The 23387-nt window shown below is 38.0% G+C and overlaps 1 pseudogene; it reads left to right on the top strand.

Annotated features, from left to right (window-relative positions):
- The window catches only part of LOC132169327 (uncharacterized), a 39956-nt pseudogene extending 20354 nt beyond the window's left edge, over positions 1 to 19602 (top strand).
- Positions 19603 to 23387: the final 3785 nt, after the last annotated feature.

The following is a 23387-nucleotide window of genomic DNA, read 5'->3' as shown; positions in this document are numbered from 1 at the left end:
TCAATCGGACCATTTTACAAAGCCGTTTTAGTGTACAACAAACAGTTATATATAATACGGGCACGATGACAGTTTGATATTTTCCTATATATATATATCAAAACTTCAATATGAATAATGTTAATTTAATTATTTTAAACATGAAAATTTTAAACCGACTGCAAACGACACCTATCCAAATGTCTAGGTGTTTCACAAAGATTATGTAGAGATAGATCTAACCTAGCAGTTAAAAATCAACCAAATACAGATATGAAAATAAGCAATCAAGAACGCAGATATTTGGTTACGAAGAGGAAACCATTTAGAGGACTCTCTAAATGTAAAACCTCTTCGGGGCAGCCAAACCCAGGAAATCAATCCACTATAAGAAGTATAAGGAATACAAGAAGAATTACAAAACCTTTGCAATTTACTCTTCCTTGTACACGACAAGCGACCCACTTGACTTCTACTGCAGTAGCCCTTTCCAGAACATCTGGCACAATTCTTCTATAAGATTTCCTTTCACCGGAACTCCGATTGGCTTCACGTATTTAATCCCTTCTCAAATAAGATAGAACAATATCTCTCTCTAAGCTCTCTGGTTTTGCTCTCCAAAAATACGTCCTTTTCTAAAGCAAAATAAAGTGTTTAAATAGAGAATAATTAATCCATCAGCAGCCATGTCCGGACAGGACTAATCTGGGGTCCAAACATGGCTAGGGTTACATATGCGTAACCTAGTGATGTCCGGACCTTCAACTCTTGTGTCCGAACATCTCATAAAACTAAGGCTTTTAGGAAATGAGGTCCGGACCCAGCTTCTGGCGGTCCGGACCTCTCCTTCAAAATCCAGTTTCTGGAAATCAGGTCCGGACCCAGCTTCTGGCGGTCCGGACCTGCTCTTCAAAGCACACTTGCTGGTTTTTGTGTCCGGACCCGGCTTCTGGCGGTCCGGACATGCCTCTAGAATCTGCTTTCTGAACCATGTTGAGATGCTCATTTTCAACAACTTACATGCAAACCGAATGTGCCAAATCCTAACCTAGCAAAACAGATTCCAATTGAACGAGGAAAATGTTATATATCCTTTAGGTTTGAACCATGCACGTTAATAAATTTTTATTTAGTATTAGATCAGTGTGGGTTAATCACATGTTACTTATTGAGTGAATTAATATCTTCATTCATCTTATTTACTCTTGTTAATAATTTTTACCATCACCTTATTATTTAGTTTGAATTTGGCAAAAAAAAAAAACAAAACAAGAAAAAAATTACTTAATAGAAATTCTGACGTGCCATCTTTGGCACGTCAAAAATTTCTGACATACCATAATTGGCACATCAGAATTTCATTTATCTTTTTTTTTATTTTTTTTTTTATATATATTCCTGACGTGTCTATGTGGTACGTCAGGAATGTGCCTTGGGAAGGCCAGTGCTTGCTGGCCGTCCCATCAGCCATGCCTTTTTTTTTTTTTTTTTTTTTTTTTTTCCCATTCTCTCCCTTACTCTTTCTTCTTTCCCGCCTGGCCAGCAAACCTCCCTCATCAGCTCCCCCTTTTTTTTCTATCTTTTCTTCTCCTCCCTCAACTCCGATCAGCCTGCAGATCGACCTCTTCCTCACTCATCCTCGTCTCCCGCTCTCTCTCTCTCAGCTCTATCTCTCAGCTAGCACTCTCTCTAGCTCTCAAGCTCACTCGCCATCTCCGGCAGCCAGCTCCACTTCGCCGTTGCCGTCTCCGGCGATTCTCCGGCCGAAACTTCTCCGTCAATCTCCTCCATCTCTCCTACAGGTATATATATATTGTTTTATTTTATATATATTGTTTTATTGCAGAATATATGTTTTATATATATTTTGTTGTTTTATTTTGTCATGAATCTGCATGATGTTTCGTTAATGCACTAGATTGAGTATTTGTGAGCATTTAATTCAGGTGTTTGTTTTATTTTTTTGTATATCTATTAATTACTTATTGTACGTTGGATATGCACATGCATGCAAAATGATGTTTCTCATGCTAGCTAGGTTTTTGTTTCAAAATATAATAGTTTTTTAAATGTGGCTTCTTTTTTTTTTTTTTTTTGTTTAGCTAAAAAGGTTCGCTTATTAGTAAGGAATTTATAGAACATTATGTCAATTTTAATCATTCCTTTCAATCATTTGACCTTCTAAGTACGTGGTGATAATTATAGAGATTTAATTTAAGACTTTAATTAATATTAAAAGTTAAGGAGTCTTAATATTGAAAGGAATGATTAATATTCAAACATCATAAACGTACATTGATCCCTTATTAATTTGTAAGTTATAAATTCACACAACGCGATGATTCAATCCGAATTCCATTGATTTAACGGGAAAAAGAGTTGGCAAAAGTGCAAACCTTGCAAACTTAGAGAGACTCCAAATGAATAAGTAAAAAGTCATGACTTTGTTTTTTAGACTATTTTTTTCTTTCACACTTTTGTTTTGAGTTTTTAAAACAAATCTAATCATAATTAAACACATAACCTAAAACACATGCAAAATATATTCAATACGATTTTTACTTAATTCTATCCCACATAAAATATTTTTTCAAACAAAAAAAAACCATCCAAAAAGGATTAAACTTTTGGTTTGAGGAACATAGATTTTTCAAGTTGAAATATAACACATTAAAATTAATATTACCTAAAAACGAATTGGAATTTTCTTAAAATTGTGATTAATATGAAAGAAATTAATCTAATGTGTCAATAACCCAAGAAACATCCCAACAAAAAATATTAAGAAACCATTTACAATAGATTTAACCTTTATATGTATCATATAATAAATAAATAAACCAAACATATTAGTTGTATGCATGACCCATGCATGTCATCACCTACTAATGCCAAAGAGTGACATTTAACCTAGATTTATTGTATTTGAGGGTTCCCATAATGAACCTAGCTCAGTAGATGTTATAAAACAACCTTATAAAATAACCTAGCTAGAATTATTTTGTTTAGGGTCTCCACCAAAGAAAATGCTTAAATTTGGATCGAGTATTTTTTTTTTTTTTTGGTTTTTCTAGATTAATTATATTAGATAAGTGTTATAAATACACACTTTGGTACTATCCCCTTATATAACAAATTCATATCCATGAATACTGGATATATTTGTTAACTAAATAACTAACCTAGTTTTGTCTTGTTTTAGGGTCCCCATATATAGCAAATGCATATATATACACGCATGAATATGTATTATATTTGGACATAAACAATTTAATCCTATATGAGAATATATAGGTTTATATTTTTTATGTGGTGAAATATTTAGGTTTATATATACGCATGTGATTGAAATTAGGTATATATTTTTTTTTAAGTCTTATATATTTATTCCTAATTTATGTACGTAGAGAAAAATGGACAAGAGTTGGATGACAAAGTCTAGGGGTACGAGGGAATACAGAGACGGGTGTAGATTGTTTGTGGAGTTTGCAGTTAGTAACTATAGAACCCCTGATAGATTCATCTATTGCCCTTGTAAGATTTGTCGAAATAACCAGCGCCACCCTCCAGGTTTCGCCACCCTCCAGGTTTTGTATTCGACCACTTGACAGAGAGAAAAGGAATGATACCAGAATACACGCTATGGTACTATCACGGTGAAAAAGCATGTACAGGGTCCTGATACAGGGTCTAATTCCAATCGCCTGGCCTCAGATGCGGGTACAAGTGCAAATCAGGGTGGAGACATGCTCGCAATGTTGCGTGATTTATTCGGCATGCACGAAGTAGTCAAGTAAGACAATTGTGAGCCTCAGGTCGTGGTGCAAGGGGGTGAAGAAATTGTGAATGAAGAAGCCGCTGAAGGTGACGCACTAAAGTATTACGACCTTATTAAAAAGGTGGAGAAACCACTTAATACTGGGACAAAACATAGCAAACTAAATGCGACTGTACACCTGTACAACTTGAAGTGCGTTGGTGGACTTAGTAACGCGATATTCTTGGCTTTGCTAGAGTTAATCAATCAGTTGCTGCCTGAGAGTAATGAAACTCTGCCAGTTAATACATATGAGGCGAAAAAGTTTTTACGAGACATGGGACTCGAGTATGAGAAGATTTCGGCTTGCCGTAATGACTGTATATTATTCTGGAAGGGCAATAAGGAGTTGGTTTCATGTACCGTATGTGAAAAATCTAAATGGATGGATGCAATCAATTTAGATGAGGGTGGTCAACCCATATCGTCGGGCAAGAAACGTCCGATGAAGGTGTTACGGTGGTTTCCACTCATACCATGACTACAGAGGTTGCTTATGTCAGAGCATACTGCACGCTTTATGAGGTGGCATGCAGAAGGCCACACTAAGGACGGCGTATTGAAGCATCCGACCGACGGTGAAGCATGGAAGTCATTCGACAATTTACATCCGGAGTTTTCAGCGGACAGTAGGAACGTAAGGCTCGGACTAACCTCGGATTGATTTAATCCATTTGGGAACATGAGCATATCTCATAGCACTTGGCCTGTAATGCTTGTGCCCTACAACTTGCCTCCTTGGATGTGCATGAAACAGACGTCTTTCATACTATCATTGATTATCCTGGGCCTAAGTTCACCTGGAATGGATATAGATGTCTACCCCCAACCCTTAATTAAGGAGTTACAAGAACTATGGAATGTAGGGGTACGCACATATGACGTCTCAAAGAAAAATAATTTTGTTATGCGAGCGCAGTTGATATGGACAATTAATAACTTCCCAGCATACGCAAATTTGTTTGGATGGTCTACCAGAGGTGAGAAGGCATGTCCTTGCTGTATGCACTCGATAAGGTTGAAATGGTTAAAACATGGCCATAAATGGTGTTTTATGTGGCATAGGCGATACTTGCCCATGGATCATCTGTGGAGGCGGAACCAAAAAACATTTGACGGCAACGTAGAACTAGAATGTGCCCCCTGATGTGCCAAGTGGAGATGAAATCATGAACCAATTAGAAGGGATGGTGTTTGGGGATGAGAACGCTGGTCAGGCAAGACAGGCTGGCAAAGAAAAATGAAAGAAGCAGAAGATGAATACTTCTAATGTAATGTGGAAGAAGAAAAATATTTTCTTTAGGTTGCCGTATTGGAAAGATAATTTATTGCGGCACAATCTTGATGTTATGCACATAGAGAAAAACATGAAGGACAACATACTTGGTACAATACTGGACATTCTAGAGAAAATGAAGGACAACCTCGCCACCCGCTTTGATTTGCAAGAAATAAGTTTCAGACGTACACTTCATCCCTACACGGGCGAGGATGGTAAGACCTATATGCAGCAAGCTACCGACACGATGTCCAAGGATGATAAAACACATTTTTTGAAAGTGCTACAAAATGTAAGGGTGCCCGACGGATACGCCTCGAACATTTCCCGTTGTATACGACTTAAAAATCGTACGATATCGGGGTTAAAGAGTTATGACAGTCACATACTGATGCAGCAGCTTCTACCTATTGCATTTCGTGGATCACTTCCAAGCAACATGGTTAGACCTCTTGTTGAGATGTCTGCATTCTTCAGGGGCATATGTTCAACAACATTGGCAGAAGAGGATATTGGCCGACTATAGGGTGACGTCTGTATCACGTTGTGCAAGATGGAACAGATTTTTTCCCCAGCTTTTTTACTAGCATGGTTCATGTAGTCATGCATCTTATCTGTGAATGCCGACTTGGTGGACCAGTACAGTATAGGTGGATGTATCCGGCAGAAGGGTAAAATTTGTTTACGAATATTCCTGATTTTTTGGTTTCACTCCAATACAAGGCAAGTACTAATTGAACTAATTGATTGTATTGGTTCATATTTATGAGCCTTGGAGTGTTCAAATCTAATGTGTGCAACAAAACGGCTCTTGAGGGCTGCATTGCGAAGGGCTACATAGCAACTGAGTGGGTGACGTTCTGTTCGAGATATTTAGAGAACACACCAACCTTTCACAATAGGATACAAAGAAATCTGGATGGTTCAAAGGGACATGGAACACGAGTCCGATTCGACCGAATCACAATTACACAGATTCACCGATATATTATGTTCAACTAGGACGAGTTCCTTCAATTGCGAACGTAAGTCGAGGTCCTTCACTGGCATATTGTATGTTCAATGAACCTGTAACATTTCCCGTATTGAATTATAAGTAACATAATTTTGAATTGTAGGATGCACATAGATATGCTTAGTCGATCATGCAATAGGGGTGAACAACAGAGGATTAGTTAGAAACCCAACATTATCAGCTATTCTGCGAGTGGTACCGTGACTACGTAAGAATGATGTAATGTTTAACAAAAGCAATTGTCAGAGAATATTTGCGTGCTGTTTTTCAATTAAACTAAAGCAACTAACCGTACGTTTTCATTGTATGTAATATATTCACAGGTCGATCGATTGGACGATCGATCCAGGAAGGAACTTGGTGACAAATTGGTAATGCATTGTAGAGGGCCGAGGGAGTCAGCAGTCAAATACAATAGATATGTGGTTAACGGCAAGCTGTTTCGCACTATTGCATCTGATGCCGAAAAGAGGACTCAGAACAGCGGGGTGTGTGTGCCGACTCTTGATGGCGAAACGTACTATGGGAAGTTAACGAAAGTATTTGAGATTGAGTACTACGACAGGACTAAGTACGTTATGTTCAAGTGTGATTGGGCGGACAACACGAGGAACAGGGGTACAAGGTGGATGAGTATGGCATAATACTTGTCAACTTCAAAAACCTTGTCCATACGGGAGAGCTGGTTACTGATGAGCCGTATGTGCTAACTTCACAAGTTGACTAGATATTTTACGTACAAGATGATAGGTACCCAGATTGGGCTTAGCAGTAAGAACCAAACCTAGGAATATATACGACGTTGGCCAGGGTGAAGGGCATCAGGATTCATGTGCCAATTACCACGAGTGTGAGCCGTTCCTATTGACCAGAAATTTTGATCATGATCTGCAGGATCATATCGAATACGACAGACCCGACTTAGATCCAACCCAAGCGTATGCGATTGATAAAAGTTGAATATATATATATATATATATAATGTTTTATATTTATGTGTTGATTGGTAGTTGTTTACTACATGCACATTACATCAACACACTTAACTAAGCTGTGCATTGGGTAAAATCTAGTATATATCTTATTTTTAATATGTGAGTCATGCATAAATAAGGTGGTAAATATTTCATACATTGTATACGTAATTAATTGGGTTTGTGGTGTTTTTCGCAGGTTACCATGAGTACTAGGGGGAAGACAAGATCACGCAAGGGCTCGTCTTTAGTGTGACAGTCTATGTCGCATGGGTCTCCGTCAGACCACCTTGATGACAGCGAGCAACAAGACGTTGCTCAGCTTCTGGGGATGTAGGACGGATATCGATCAGTACTTCCAGATGATATGGAAGGGGAGATCCCTCTCCATAATCCATACAGTCGGGTAGGCATGGCCCAGATGGGGTATTTGCCATACAACCAGTTAGGACAGAGTTCTCAGGGCCAAGTCGAGCGGCTATACAGCCAGCATAGCGCAGGTACGGCCAAAAGTTTTTTTAAAAGATTGAAAGCTTTGAAAGTTTCTAACTCTATTTGTCATTAAAATCAATGATATTTAACTACAACTACAACTTCGTAGAATTCTAAACATTCTAAAAAAATACAAAGCAGGTCTCGATGACAGTGAGACAGAGGCCCAAGAAGACATGACTAGTGGGACACGGGCCATGGATGACTAGCAGCCCACCGACCCTGCTCCTGACGACCGGTTAGGCCTTCGGCAGGTCCGGACCATAAGTAAGTGTATATGCTCGAATGTCATGCATATAGGTCTTAATTTACTTGTAGTTAGTATTGAATTCGAAATAACTTACATTGGTAATTTTTAATCTGTTAGGCATCGATTCAGATGGAAACACCATTATTGAGGTGTTTACCATTCTTGACTCGCACAGGTTGCTAGGAGTCCCCGTTGGCAAACGGATCATACTGGAGTATAATGCATCATGGCAGCCCGTTGACTTTAGCGCCATGAGGTTTAGATGAATGACCCGAGACGTAATAAAGAGCGGAAATTATGTCTGAATACCAGACGATTGGACGAAGGTACCACAGTGTACCAATGAGGATATTTGAGATGCCTTGATGGTATGTGTTGCATATTATGTCAAACACTCCTAATGTATATATGTATATATACGCTCTAAGTTGCACATATATATGTGTGTTTATATTTATATACATATACACATATATTTTAGGTTTTTTTAATTTATCAATTTAAACTTGTGCAGGCATACTTTTTCGTCCCGCCCGAGTGCAACTTGAAAGCCGTAAAGAATGAAGCATTCCGAGATATGGGCTCCAAGCTGCGGACTTGGAGGCACGAGCTTAAAAACGTTTGTGCCATTATGGAGGAAGATACTCCTGCCACTGTACGGGCAAGAGTGGGGTGAGAAACACTCGCCGCATACAATGCCGTCGACTTGGAGATCCTATTGGAGAGATGGTGTAGCCGGGAGAATAAGGTAGGTCATGAGTTAAACTCTTCATTTTGTGTAATGTCATTAATTATAATTGTGTTAGTATTAAGATATTAAAAATGTTAACTGTGTAGGCTTATGCGGTGAAAATGAAGAGCTTGCGAGCATTGAATAATACACCACATTGCACTGGATCGAAGAGCTATGCCAGGGTGACACAGGAGGAGGTCAGTGTCTAATTTACCATATATTTATAAATGTAAACATGTTATCATTTGATATATTTAAACATATCTGTATGTCCTATTTATTCGGCAGGCCATACGTCTGGGCACTCATCCTACTCGTGCACAGAATTACATCCGCACACACACGAAGAAGGACGGTACATATCCGAATGATATAGTGAAGGAGAGATGTGTATGCTACTCACCTTTCATAAGTTGTTTTTGCGATGAACAGTTGTATGACCCACTGACCCAATAATTAATGTAACATACAGGAAAGGATGGTGGAGCTTATACCCACCGACCCTGCAGCATCGTCTAGCGTCACAGAGGGAACGGTCAGGTGGGCGCCGAACGACATGTTCGCACAAGCGCTTGGAAATAAGCCTGAATGCTGGTAGGGTTTGGATGGCTGGACTGAATATTCTACTTGTGCGGGGGTACATACACTCATACTATACACCGTCACAGGCACGGTCAGAAAACGCCAGACACTCCATGATATCACAAGAAACACTTGACAGAGCACTTGAGACGGAGAGAGCAAAGCACAAGGAAGAGATAAATGCCTTGTTGGCTGAGAACAATGCGCGGGTAGCTCAGCAAGTGGCAGAGCAGATGGCTGCAAACAATGCACGGTTGGCTCAACATGAGGCTAAACGTCAGGTAATGTTTGACACCCATTTGCGCCAGCTCGAGGAAATGATGCGGCCGAGCTTCGCACCAAACAGAGCTTCCCCAGCCTTTGCGATGGTGCGATCGTCGGTCGATAGTAGATCAGGTAATGACATTTTTTAATGGTCAATGTGGTTTTAGAACTGTCCCTATATATATGTGAACTTCTAAATTTAGAGTTTGGATATGTTGTAGTCATTCTCATTAATTAATGATTTTGTAAATCCTGTTGAATGTAGTTTATATATCATGGTTAATTGGTTTGGTGGTGGATGTGGGTTAGAGCTTTGCATTTGAAGTGTTTATTGGTATTATGAGATGGACCACTATGGTCCTTGTAGAATATTAAAAATCTAGCGTATGTGATTGTGTGAGAGTATGAAACGATCAAGTCTACACTAGATGAATATCATAATTTTACATAGTTAATATAACATGATTTGAATATATATGAACTCCTATGTGTTAATCTCCTCAACAAATTAAAATATTACTGAAAGATTATCAAAATGCGACATGCATTATATTTATATTTCAAATTGTTGGAGTTAATTTGGTCTGGTATGAAGTAGTGTTGGTTAAGATAATTATTTAGAGTTATTCATGGGCGTATAAATGGATATAACTGCATGGCACAAAGCAATACATGCAAATCAATATCATCAAGAATAGTTGTTCAAAAACTTAATTTTGTAACTCAATTTTATAAATGGATATAAATGCATGGGGGTAAAAGTACCTAGGTTGAGTAGGTTGAGTAGCTTTGTATGTTTGACAATCCAATCTTGAGTGGAGTAATGCTCAACGAGCCTTGGGCACGGTTGTACTTGACATGTATGTAGGAATTTGACACTTAACCTTAAGTAAAAAACTACCCCACCATATGTTACATCTATATGCTTTGAACATTGAATCGGTCAATCAAAAACTAAGAGTATGTATGTATCTATTTTATTAATCTTATAAGATGGAAGGCCATTGGCAAATTTTTTGAAATAAAATGAATGGGGTTGTAAAGGTATATTGTTATAGCATAATAAGTTATAAAATCATAAATTAAGTTAGAGACAATCTCTTAAGAAAAATAAATTGTATCACGGTACAAATCGATCTCACATTAGTTATAAAATTTTTTTGGCCCCTCTTGCCATGAATAGATACAATTCAAGTGTGTGTTTCTTGGATCTAAAGAGTCTAATTAACCTTCTAATTATCATATGAAAAGAAAACAACTTTTGTAATCTATATTAGTTTAACTTAACAATACATGTAGTTGTACATAACCAATTCGAGACTTAATTAGTTAAACATTTAAACGGAGTTCGCCTTGCAATATTTCGTAATAAATAGATGCATAGTCTATATAATTAATAAATCTAAGCTAAATATCTGGTTAGGAAAACAAAAATGGGGTTAGTGGTTCCTCTTCCATACTTATTTTATCTTGGTTGTGCTTCTGATTCTAACTTTACATGTTAAATCAATCTTATTGAGAAGGAGTACATATATTGTTAGAGTAGAGAAGTATTTAGAGAGTAGTATATATGGTGTTATTGAAATATATTTTTAGATAAAATAGAAAAAGGAATGGTGTTTTAGATAACCGGGAGTTAGTAGTTAATTATATGAAATCACCCTTATAGGATTGCAGCTACCTAGCACTCAATTATAGAGAGGGATGAAGCTTTCACTTTCGCAGGCGTGCTGGAGCTTTTCCTTTTTCTTTATCATCTCTTCCATTGAACCCCCAATATTAATAATCTATATGGAAGCTCTATAATTGCAATGGAAAAAAGAAAAAGTTCCCATGTCTCACATAATTGCCATGGCAAAAACGAAGCTCATCTTCTCATCTCATGTGTATAAATTTAACAAAAGCATTGATTGCTCTGTGACCATATATATATATATTGACTTAATTTTTTTTTCTTTTTTATATGAATTTTCTGCTAACTTCAACGTTTTACCTATTTTTGTTATATCATTTATTGTGGAAGAATCAACAACTGAGTTGGGTGAATATTCTGGCATTTCTCTCCATGTTTGTATTATCATTTGCAGCTAGTGAATTTTATTTGTTTGGTGATTGTTTTATCGGTGAATATTGTTTGGTGATTGTTTGTTTTATCATTTGCAGGTAATAGACATCATGGAGAGGATGCTATCGATGTCAATCATCAACATTGAACGTCTGGTTGGCTATTCACACTTGTTGTATATAAGTTACTTTGTTGATGTAATTGAATTTGTGATAGTTTTCTTGACGATAACAGAGATAGTTAAATTAGTGTATATTATGTTATTTGTGGTTGGCCATTCGCACTTGGTATATATGTCATTTTTTGTGTCTTGAAGCTAGTTTTAGTGGATAGTTTGTGATTGATGTTAATGGATATGACTTATGTTATTTGATGGAAAAATTGTGGGATATGACTTGTGAGATTGATGGAAAAATTGTATATTACTTACATGGATCGATGGATAAATTGTATATCAGGTTAATTGTAATCCAAAGTTCGGGCACAGTCCTTAAAAAAATCGAAAAATATATAGGGGGAAAAAAAATTAAAAATAACCAAATTTTCTGACGTGTCGTTTTATGACACGTCAGAAATTTTCTGACGTGTCATTGTTTAACACGTCAGAAACTTCTGACGTATTAGTTCTAACACGTCAGAAAATTTTGACATGTTAAATCTAACACGTCAGAAATTTTTCATTTCTGACACCCACAATTGTAAAGCCTGAAACACGTCAAAACTGCCCCGTCATGAGGATTTTCTGACGTGTCAGACCACCTGACACGTCAGAAAATCTAAGTCAACAAAAAATTGGTTTTTTGTAGTGAGAGTATGTGTAACACTAAACAATAAGACTAGAACTTGTGGCATTTGATATGCTTCAGAAGATAAGAGAATAAAGTGTATGTATTGTGCCAAGACTACAAGATAAAACGTACCCAAAGAAGTCTACAATGAGGACATAAATTACAGCATTTAATGCATTACACTATCTTCATTTTTTCAATGAAAATTTAAGTCTCATTTCTTATTACGTATCTTGTTAAAATAATGTATATAGAATAAATAAATTTCTACAATTTTTTTGAATATATTATTTTCTTAATCATAGGCTGTAAATGCGTGTACAACAAAGCGTTGATGCGAACGTTAGCCCATAAATTAGTTGAAGACATTTGGAACAAGGTTCGAAAGTTGCCATTGGAGAACTCTAGCAAATATAACTCTACAATTTTTCTTGCTGCAGAGTTTTTTTTTTTTTTTGAATAAACGACTCATCTCATTCAAAAATATCTGGGGAAATACAACATCTAGAGCATAAAGCTCTAAATACCAAGAGCTAAAACAGCTCTAAACAATAAGAGCAGATTGCTCTAAAACAACTATATCATGGACAACCTCTGGGACTTCTTCCATCCAAATTCTATCAACCCCCGTAATTTCAGCTGCCCTTGCCAATCCATGAGCTGCTTCGTTTGCGGCACGGCGTACATGTTCCGTTCTCCAGCTCCTAAAACCCCGCAAAATAGCATGGATATCTTCAATAATTTGGCCAAAGTTACACCAATTTGCCCCTCCTCTAATTGCTTGGACCACTGTTTTGGAATCCCCTGCCAACATAATATTTTGGAGGCCCAAATCTCGACAAAATTCCACGGCGCAAAGAGCCCCCATCGCCTCCGCCACTGTAGGGTCCAGACGTCCTTCGAAGGCAAAATATGAGGCTGCACACACTTGGCCCATGTAATCCCGAACGATGATGCCCACTCCAAAACGCCTGGAAACTGGTTTCGCCAACACATCCCAGTTGGCTTGTATGTGTCATAAGCTGGCGCTGTCCACCGCAGGAAAGGAGCAGGCTCGTTGGGTGCTGTCTCGGCTTGGTCCTCCTGCTGCTCAACAGATTTTTCCCATAGCTGCCATTGTGTCTCTGCCTCTTGTGCCAACGCCTTTGGATGCTTGAAAAGCCCACCATGTATGACTTCATTTCTTCTCTTCCATATATCCCGAGCAGTACAGGCAAATATTCCCATCTCTTCCGTGGTGCACCTGCAAGACAAAAACTCGAAGATTTCCAAAAAAATCTTCCTCCATACAAGCACATTTCTGCAATGACCTACGGCTTGTGCTCCATACGTCCTGCGCTGCTGGGCAGAACCAGAGTGCATGGGAAACTGTTTCACTTTCTCTAGTGCAAAAGATACATGTTGCATCCTTCAACACCCTTCTAGCTTTAAGGTTTACTTTTGTGGGGAGAATATTATACATGCCCTCCATATGAAAACCTTCGTAGCATTAGGCACCCTCAAATCCCATATAGTCTTCCAAATATTTTTGAGCCTCGATTGATTTGAGCCTCCACCACAATTTTCTGCCTTTCTATCAAGCTCCAAATAGTATGCACTTCTCACCGAAAATTCTCCTGAGCTTGTGAATTTCCAAATTAATCTGTCATGCTTGTTATATCTGCTCAGTGGCAGTCCACAAATTAATTCAACTTCTTCTTCCCAAAATATCTCCTTGATCAGAGGAATATTCCACCTTGAAGCTGACGGTTCAATCAATTCACAGACCTTTGCTTCTCTTGAGAGGATTCGGCAAGGAGATTGTATAGAATAAGAAGATGGAGTTGGAATCCATTTGTCTCCCCAAATTGACACTGATTCTCCATTCCCAATACGCCAAATTAAACCTGCAAAAAATAAATCCTTAGCCGCAAGTATGCTTCTCCAAGCCAAAGACGGTCTACTTCCCATTTTTGCCTCCTTAAGGGTACCCTTTGGAAAATACTTGGCCTTTAGAATTTTGGAGGCCAAACTGTCTGGCTGAGTTATTAATCTCCATAATTGTTTAGCAAGAAGTGCTTTGTTAAAAGCCTGGAGGTCTCGGAAGCCCAACCCCCCTTGTGACTTTGCACGACCCATTTTTTCCCAACTCATCCAATGTATTTTCTTTTCATTCTCCTTATGCCCCCACCAAAATTTCTGCATAATGCCATTGATCTCTTTACATAAGGCTTTTGGGAGCAAAAAGATGCTCATGCTATACGTGAGAATAGCTTGAACTACGGCTTTTAATAAGATCTCTTTTCCAGCTTGTGAGAGGAGCTTCACCTTCCAATCCGTAACCCGTCGCCTGACTCTCTCTGAGATGCTTTGAAATTCTCTAATTCGAGACTTTCCCACTAAAGCTGGAAGCCCCAAATATGTATCATACCTTTGGGTGACTGGCATCCCTGCCAATCGAATGATAAGATCTTTAACCTCCCTTCATGTATTACGACTGAAAAAGATGGACGTTTTATCCCTATTCAGCCGTTGGCCCAAAGCCTCTTCATACCCTTCCAAAATTAATGACAGTCGTTGCCAATCCTGTGCTGTGGCTTTACAAAAAATTAGGCTGTCGTCCGCAAAAAATAGATGATTCAATCGCGACCCTTTTGGTGATGTAGGAACTCCTCGGAGACTTCCATCTTGTTCAGCATGCAAGAGTTGAGTACTCAGGGCCTCAGCGCACAAAATAAATAGATATGGGGAGATGGGATCCCCTTGCCGGATACCCCTAGTTGGCTGGATGTTACCTTCTGGATTCCCATTAATGATAATGGAGTACCCCACTGAAGAAATGCACTTCATAATAAGGCCAATCCACTTCTCACCAAAACCCATTTTTCTCATGACCTCCTCCAAAAAACACCATTCTAACCGGTCGTATGCCTTGCTCATGTCTAATTTAAGAGCCATATATCCTACTTTCCCCCACATTCTGGAATGCATAGAATGCATAGTTTCATACGCCGCCAGCACGTTATCCGAGATGAGTCTTCTCGAGATAAACACACTTTGATGGGGAGAAATAATATCATTAAGAATCACCTTCAACCTGTTAGCCAATGTCTTTGAAATAATTTTATATAACACATTACAAAGACTAATAGGTCTAAATTCTGAAACCTTAGAAGGATTATTCTTTTTTGGAATCAACGCAATATGGGTAAGATTTACATCATCATTCAACGTACCCAACTCGAAAAAATTTTTAACGAGAGCACATACCTCCTCACCAACAATGGGCCAATTGTCATGGTAAAAACAGGCAGGCAAACCATCCGGTCCCGGAGCTTTTTGACCCCCCATTTGAGTGATAGCGCCGTAAATTTCCTCCCATGTGACCTCCCGCTCCAGCTGCTCATTCATGCATGGAGTAACCCTCCTTTCCAACCCATCAAGACACTCCCTTCGACCCCTTGGATTAGATGTAGAAAATAAATTCCAAAAATAATCCGTAAAGGCTTCGGCAATATCCGCAGGTGTGGAGCATAAAATCCCCTCTTCATTTTCAATACGGAGAATTTTATTCTTTTGACACCTTTGTTTTACACTAGCATGAAAAAACTTTGTGTTTTTATCTCCATTTTTCAACCAGTGTTCTTTTGCCCGTTGTCTCCACTGCAGCTCTTCCTTTTCAATTAATTCATTCACCTCTTGCTGCAACATATGAATTTTCTCTCCCTCCGGTTGAGTATCTACCATTTGTAAATTCTTTAACTGCTCCGTTTTCTTCTGTATTTGCTGGTCAGCCTACCCTTTCTCTTTAATCTGCCACCGTTTAATTACCCTCTTGCACTTCTCCACTTTTATTGAGAATGATTGCCATGGAGTGGGCCCTGAGCTGTTGACGCTCCATACCGACTTTATTAAATTTTTATGGCTTGGCTGTTTTCCCCATCCAGCTTCATAAAAAAACCTCTTCTCTACTCTCCTTTGGCTACGCATTGCTACATGGAATTGTACAAAAATTGGGGCATGGTCTGAAGATCGATTTGCCAATACCTCCACTCCATAGTTCTGAAATGATTGCATCCACTTTGGATTGGCTATAGCTCTGTCCAATCTCTCCATAATGAAGTGCCCCTCCTCCCTCTTGCTGCTCCATGTGAACTTTGGGCCCACAAATCCCAAATCATAGAGTTGGCACGCCTCCATTGCTTGTTGGAAAGCCCTTATCTGCCACCTAGGCCTTTTATTAGCACCTACCTTCTCCGAGTCTGCGAGAATTTCATTGAAATCCCCCACACACATCCACTCATTACATGATAATGAGCAGAGATGCTTGAGGAGATTCCAAGATTCTTTTCTTTTTGAAACGTCGGGATTGCCATAAAACCCAGTTAAGGTCCATGGTTGTGCCCCATATTCACTCCTTATTGTAGCATTGATGTGACGGCGGCTGTAGTTTTGGATTTCCACCACTCCATCATCCTTCCAAAAGAGAGCTAGACCACCGCTCTTTCCCACACAGTCAACCACAAAAACGCTTCTAAATCCCAACTGAAATTTTAAACGTTCCACCCGAGAAGCTGTAAGTTTGGTTTCCATAAGGAAAACCAAACTGGGTTTCTTTTCCATTACCAAGCGGCAAAGGTCACGAACTGTCCGGAGGTTCCCAAGCCCCCGGCAGTTCCAACTAAGTATACTCATAGCTCTTGGCGGGGCTGAGCACCAGCCGCCGCCATCAAAAATTCAGCATTGTGTTCCCCCTCCATAACCTTCTTTCCTTTTTTCCTTTCTTTTTCCTTTTTTTCTGGATTCCCATCATCATCTGCATGCCTTTTCCCCAAGGCTAGTGACCGAACAGCCCTTGCAGTAACATCTCCCTGTTTCTCTCGTGCTCGTTTTTTCCATGAGCGAATTGGCACACTCCTTGGGCCTGCCAGCCCATTTTCCACCCTTGGTGATAGGTGGTCACCGCCCACGTGAGAAGAAGGCCCAAAATTCTCCTTTGTTGGTGAAGAGACTGCATCCACATAAAATCCTTCTGACGTGGCCTGATGGGTTTTATGTCCAGAATTTCCGTCTGTGTCCAGCATTCCCTCCTCAGCTTGTCTATTCTGCTCATTCAATCGCATCTTTTCTCCGCATATCTCTCCCTTGTACCCCACGTTCTTTCCACATTGAGAAGTAACAGACACATTCCGTAAAGTCCCTTGATCACCGTGCGTTTCCTTCTCTGGAATATCCTGCATTAAATTATCATGCTGCCCACCAGGGAAGACACCAGCTACAGCTCTAGGAAAATTAGCGGAATTTAATGAAATCCCGCCTTCTTCGCTCCGTGTTTCCTTCCTTTTCTGGCGTCCGTTACTGTCCGAGGTTGAAACTCTCGCCGGCCGGAAAATAGCTGGCCATGACTTCGATGCAGAGCCATGAAAGCTGTCCTCTTCATGGAAAAACTCATCCTCGCCATAGTTGCCCCTTCTATTCTCCGAACGCCTTTTGGGCGAGCCAGCTCGCAACCACGGCCCATACTCCGGTTCCTTTGGTTTTCCATGTTTCCAACGTAGTTCCTCATTCACACATCCCCCAACTCCATGGCGGATAACCCCACAATGGAAACAAACTTGGGTACCTTTTCATATTGGAAAGGGATCCACAGAGTTTTATTTTTCAGTTTAAGTATTCTCCCTCTCGGCAAAGGCTTTAGGACGTTCACTTGGACTTTCACACGAAGAAATTCGCCCCATCCAATGCCATCATCATCTGTGTCGACATCTTCCACAACTTAGATAATTGCTCCCAGCTTAAACCCCATCTCTCTTCCCATACACGACAGTGGTAGCTTATACATACGAACCCAAAACGCCGCCGTGTCAAAATTCATCTCACTTGGTGGCATGACACCATCATATTCTGCCACCGAAAAAAGTTGACCTTCAAAGATCCATGGACGACCCTCCATAACTCTAATCTTATCCCATTCATGCTCAAAGTCCATCAAAAACGTATTCTCTCCAAGCACCTTAAATTCCAGTGATCCGGTCGGCCTCCAACCTCTTATCAACTTAGCCCTGATGATTCTCTTTCCAATGAACTTGTCAGAGATAAGCTTTCCTACCAGACAATGAGAACCTTTGGCCGTGATCTCTTCCACATCCTCCTCTGCCACCTCAAGCCCATCTTGTTCCTCTTCCGTCAAAGAAAATTTTCCCCATAAAGCCTCCAACTCCTCAGCCATGCCTCTAGATAGTGCCTCCAATCCCAATACGGACAAGAGTGATTCATAGATTAACCGTCCCACTCACAGACTAGATGAGTTTGTGGTGGAAGAAAATTTGCTTCTCCTCTAGGTTTTCGGAAGCCATAGAGAGAAAATACAAAAATGGATCAAAAAGATTTAACTCATTTCTTGCTGCAGAGTTGGGGAATGTTTAATTTCTAATTATATTTATACGCTCTGAACCTGACCTCATATGGAAGAGGGATAAAAACAATCGAAATATATTCCATATTTCTGTTGTATATCGGCAAGAGAGTATATTCAACCTAATGCACGAGATAGGCATTTTTCAGAATTTGATCACAGCCACTCCCGACAAATAGGGGAACAACGCTACACTTAGCTGGAACATTGGCTCTTGCATCAGGAGCAACTCTTTATATGCAACGAGAATTATTATGGTTTAAGGTATGTTAACATTATTGCAACTTCCTTTTTATTCTAGTTTCATATATATATATATATATTGGAAGCAGTTTTACTATTCAACTTACAGCTATGTTATTATAGGAGGTTGAAAAGATTATGCCCATTGTACTCTTGAAGGAAAAGAATTCAAAAGGAAAAACACCCAATGATGTATTTACAGAAACACATAAAAGCTTACATAAAGATGGTGAAAAGTGGATGAGGGACACGGCAATGCATTGTATGCTTGTGGCAACATTGATTGCTACTATAGTTTTCGCTGCAACCTTTACTATACCAGGTAGCAATGATCGAAATGGAACTCCTATCCTTCTAAAACATAACTGGGTTTTTGGTATTTTTCATATCGGATTCAATAGAATCTTCAACTTCAATATTAGTTTTCTTGTCAATTCTCACATCTCGGTACACAGAAAATGATTTTCTCAGTTCATTACCTAACAGGTTGTTGTTTGGACTATTCACACTCTTCATCTCCATAATAGGCATGGTTGTAGCCTTTGGTGCAACTTGCTTTTTGGTTTATCAAAGCAAAACAACAAGGGTTTCGACGGTTAGAATTGCTTTAGCAAGTGTCGCAATTTTCTCTTTTCTTTGGCTACATTATGAACTTTTTTCCGAAATAATAAGCTCAACATTATGGCCTAGATTTCTTTTCCCGTCCCGTAAACGTAGGTTTTTCTAGAAATTATGTGGAGGATGTCTACTCCAACAATTTCAAGGATTTTAAGGAAGGCCCCAGGGAAAGAATGAGCAATATTTGGCTTGATTGTAATCAATGTACCATTTAATAAGGGCTTTCATTTGTCATGTGATGTACCTCCATTTCAACCATAAGTGATACCCTTTTTTTTTTTTTTTTCTTTTTTCTTTTTTCTCCTTTCTCTGTATGATATTTAAGATTGTCAATTTTTAGGTATTTCTAGACAAAAATAAAAAACAGAAAATGACCATATATAAATTAAACATTAATTTCTTACAAATTTCCTACAAACCGGCCTCTAAAAGTGACATTGGTCCTTACTATATGAGAAGAACATATATATAGCATGTGCTTTAATTTCGGTTTGTGAAGGAAATTTGTATCCATATAAATTCGATTATATAGCTTGAAAAAAAAAGTTACCATTTTTGGTACAATAGCATGGTAATAGGTAGGGCTGGGTATCGGTTATATCAGTCCGATTAATGGGCTTATTGGTCGGTTAACCGATAAGCTATCGGTTAACCAAATCCTAACCGATTACCGACCAATAAGAAATGTTAACCGAAAATTATCGGTAATCGGTTAACCGGTCGATTAAATCAGTTTGGGCTTTTTTGGACTTTTTATTGGGCTTTTAACTGGTTGCTAATTGGGCCAAAAATTAATTGTTTTGGAGGCCCAAATACGTTTTGTTGGGCTAAAGCCTAAAATAGCTTATTAAAAATTAGTTATTTTGGAGTATATTTTTTACTAAAATAGCTTATTGAAGCTTTTTTTATATTGATCCACAACAATATAAAATAAAAATCAAATGAATAAACTGTCAAATGCATGTAATGCTTTAAGAGACCTTTTTTTTTTTGTAAGCACAAATAGTCAAATAAGAGAGACTAAAAACGACGTTGTTTTGGTTTCAACCAAAATGACGTCGTTTTGGTTTCAATAATAAATATAAAATTATAAAAAATTAAAAATTAAAAAACTTATCGGTCATATCAGTTTTTCGATAAAAAATTATTAACCGACCGATTACTGACCGATAAGCTTATCAGTATAAAATTTTTAACCGATTACCGACCGATAACTATCGGTTACGGTTATTATCGGTTCGGTTAAATTCGGTAATCGGTCGGTAATCGGAAACCAGTTAATCTGCCCACCCCTAGTAATAGGTGTGGAATTGAAGGATGCAAAAGCTAAATACAAATGCCGAATTAAAACGATAGAAACGCTTATAAGTGGGGAACCAATAGGTAGCCCGTGACGTTATTTTGACTCTAATTTATAACAATTTAAGTTGTGTGACCATACATGAATTCAATCATATGACTAGCCAGAAATAACATTAACATGAATTCAATCATATGACTAGCCAGAAATAACATTAACATGAATTCAATCATATACTACTACAAGAAAAATAGGCTTTAGTGATGAAATTTTTAGCAATGACATAAAAAGGGTTTGTGATTGTAAAAAGCTATCAATCGTCACTAATACTACTGTTGTGCAAAATATAATAATTGCGGTAAATTAAACAAAACAATCACACAATGCAAGGTACATTCACAAGCAGAGGCAATTTAGAAAAATAAAAATCACTCTCAAAGATGAAATATAAAATGGTGAAGAGAAAATCACTCAAAACCTAAAAACCCCAATATATTTTGAGGGAACACGTCTTTCTTTTGGCGAGCTCGTTAGGAGTACTACTCTTGGGAGGTTTAGAAGAAAGTAGAGTTAATTGTGAAGTAAAATAGGTATAGATTATGAGAATATTCATATACTTACATGCTCATAGGGAGAATTCTAAATTTAAATGATGTATCACTACTTACGTTTTCACTTCACATTGATTAATGGAACGAAAACCCAGTTTAATTTAGCTCATTGCTAAAACCAAGAAAAATTATATTCACTGGATCAGTCGAGCTCTATATCTTAAGCTCTTCGATCGGCTCTGACAAAAATAAAATCCAAGCTTAGAATTTTTCTCATCATTAGTCAAAAAAAAAAAAAAAATGACAATAATATATAAAGAAAGAATCCTCTCTCTAAAAATTCTACCCTTTGGGTAGAAGTTTCTCTATTCCTATAATCTCCGCTAAGGAGTGATTGCTTATGAGAAATGTTATGCCGCATTCTCCTAACCATCTTTTTTTTTCTTCAAATAGATTTAAATTCACCATTAGGTTTGTAGGTCTACATGTGGGTCCTGCATATATATTCAATGGTAAATTTTTAAAAAATAAAATAAAATGTATGGAGATAGTTATGAGAATGAGGCCTAACATTTCTCATTGCTTAGGTATGAGGATGCATATCAAACTCACTAACGGTCCATTCAGCAACTTGGTCAGGATCCTTAAATATTTCGAAAAGTGCTAGACTTTACAATTTTTTTTTTTTCTTCTTTTTTCAAAAGCTAGTTCTCAAATAATTAATGTGTCACATTCACATGAGATTTATTATTTTCGAAAATGTGTTATCAACTCATAGATAGTGACACATCATTTAGAAATCAACTTTCGAAAAAAAAAAAAAAAAAAAAAAAATTTTGAAAAGTGAAGCATTTCTCAATAGACATCCACTACCTTTTAGCTGGTGGAGTTCCAGGATCTTGAAATCAAGTTTTTCTAGCTGTTTGCACCATCAAACCTCAATTATCATATAGATAAAATTTAACATTACAATACCATTCACATCCCCTCAACAAAGTTTAACTAAATTGTAGCTAAAAATCATCTCTCTTTTTTTCTTTTTTCTTTTTCTTTTTTTTTTTAAAAAAAAAATAAAATAAAATAAAAATAAAAATCCACCTACATTAATTCACTTTCTATTTAACTATTCATTTTTATTATTCTATTTAAATATTCTTTCTTTATTCTTTCTTCACTTTCACTCAAATGGGAGGAGAGAATCGATGAATTAAGAAATAATTTATTTCGTTTTGTTGAGCACTGTAGTCTGTAGCAACTAGCTGGATCAAGATGCAGGTAGTTTTTTTGGACTAGCCAAAATATGCGTGCACGATTCTGGTCGTCAGAACTTGGCCGGCAACAAAGTTCAGTCAACCCCTGACATGTTGCCGTCTATGCTCCTGGCTGCTCCACTTGCTCAATTACTCCAGTTTCGGTTATGTTCAACTTGGACTTTTTCCATCTGTCGATGGGTTGGCCACTTTAATTTGGTCCATACCTCTTGGAGAGTTGGGAGTGTACGTAGTCCATGGATGTGATGCACAACACGGATTGAAATCCCGAGCAATTTTGTTACAGCAACTATGGGATAGTCTTTATAGGACCTATTTGTCCGGTAAATAACTGGACATCCCAAAATTTATATGAAAGAGTGAGTCTCATATATGTTCTTGCTATTCGAATTGCTAGTCATCCATATGGATGTGATGCACAATATATAACACCAATTGGAATCTCCAGCAATTAGCCTATATGGAACCTATTTGTCTTATAGGTTTATATGGACAAATGAATTTTATATAAACTCTCTCACAATTGCAATCCGAATTACTAGCAATTTGAACAGAAAAATTGCTGAATTCTAAAAACTTTGTTACTTGGAACATTTTGCTACCAAAAAGTGTTACTAGAGCGAAAACCATCGCCTTAAAAATGTTCCTAAATTCTAAAAAATGTTAGTGATTCCAAGGGGAGGGAAACAATGTTTATATTTATAAGTAAAATAGGAAAGGGTTACATGGAATAAAAAATAGAAGGTAGGCTCCATAACAGAAGACCAAAAAC

This window comes from Corylus avellana, chromosome 1 (genome assembly GCF_965113065.1).
Source record: "Corylus avellana chromosome 1, dhCorAvel1.hap1.2, whole genome shotgun sequence".
NCBI classification, from domain to species: Eukaryota; Viridiplantae; Streptophyta; class Magnoliopsida; order Fagales; family Betulaceae; genus Corylus; species Corylus avellana.
The sequence above is the reverse complement of the archived record's forward strand: the minus strand, read 5'-3'. Positions and strand labels throughout refer to the sequence as shown.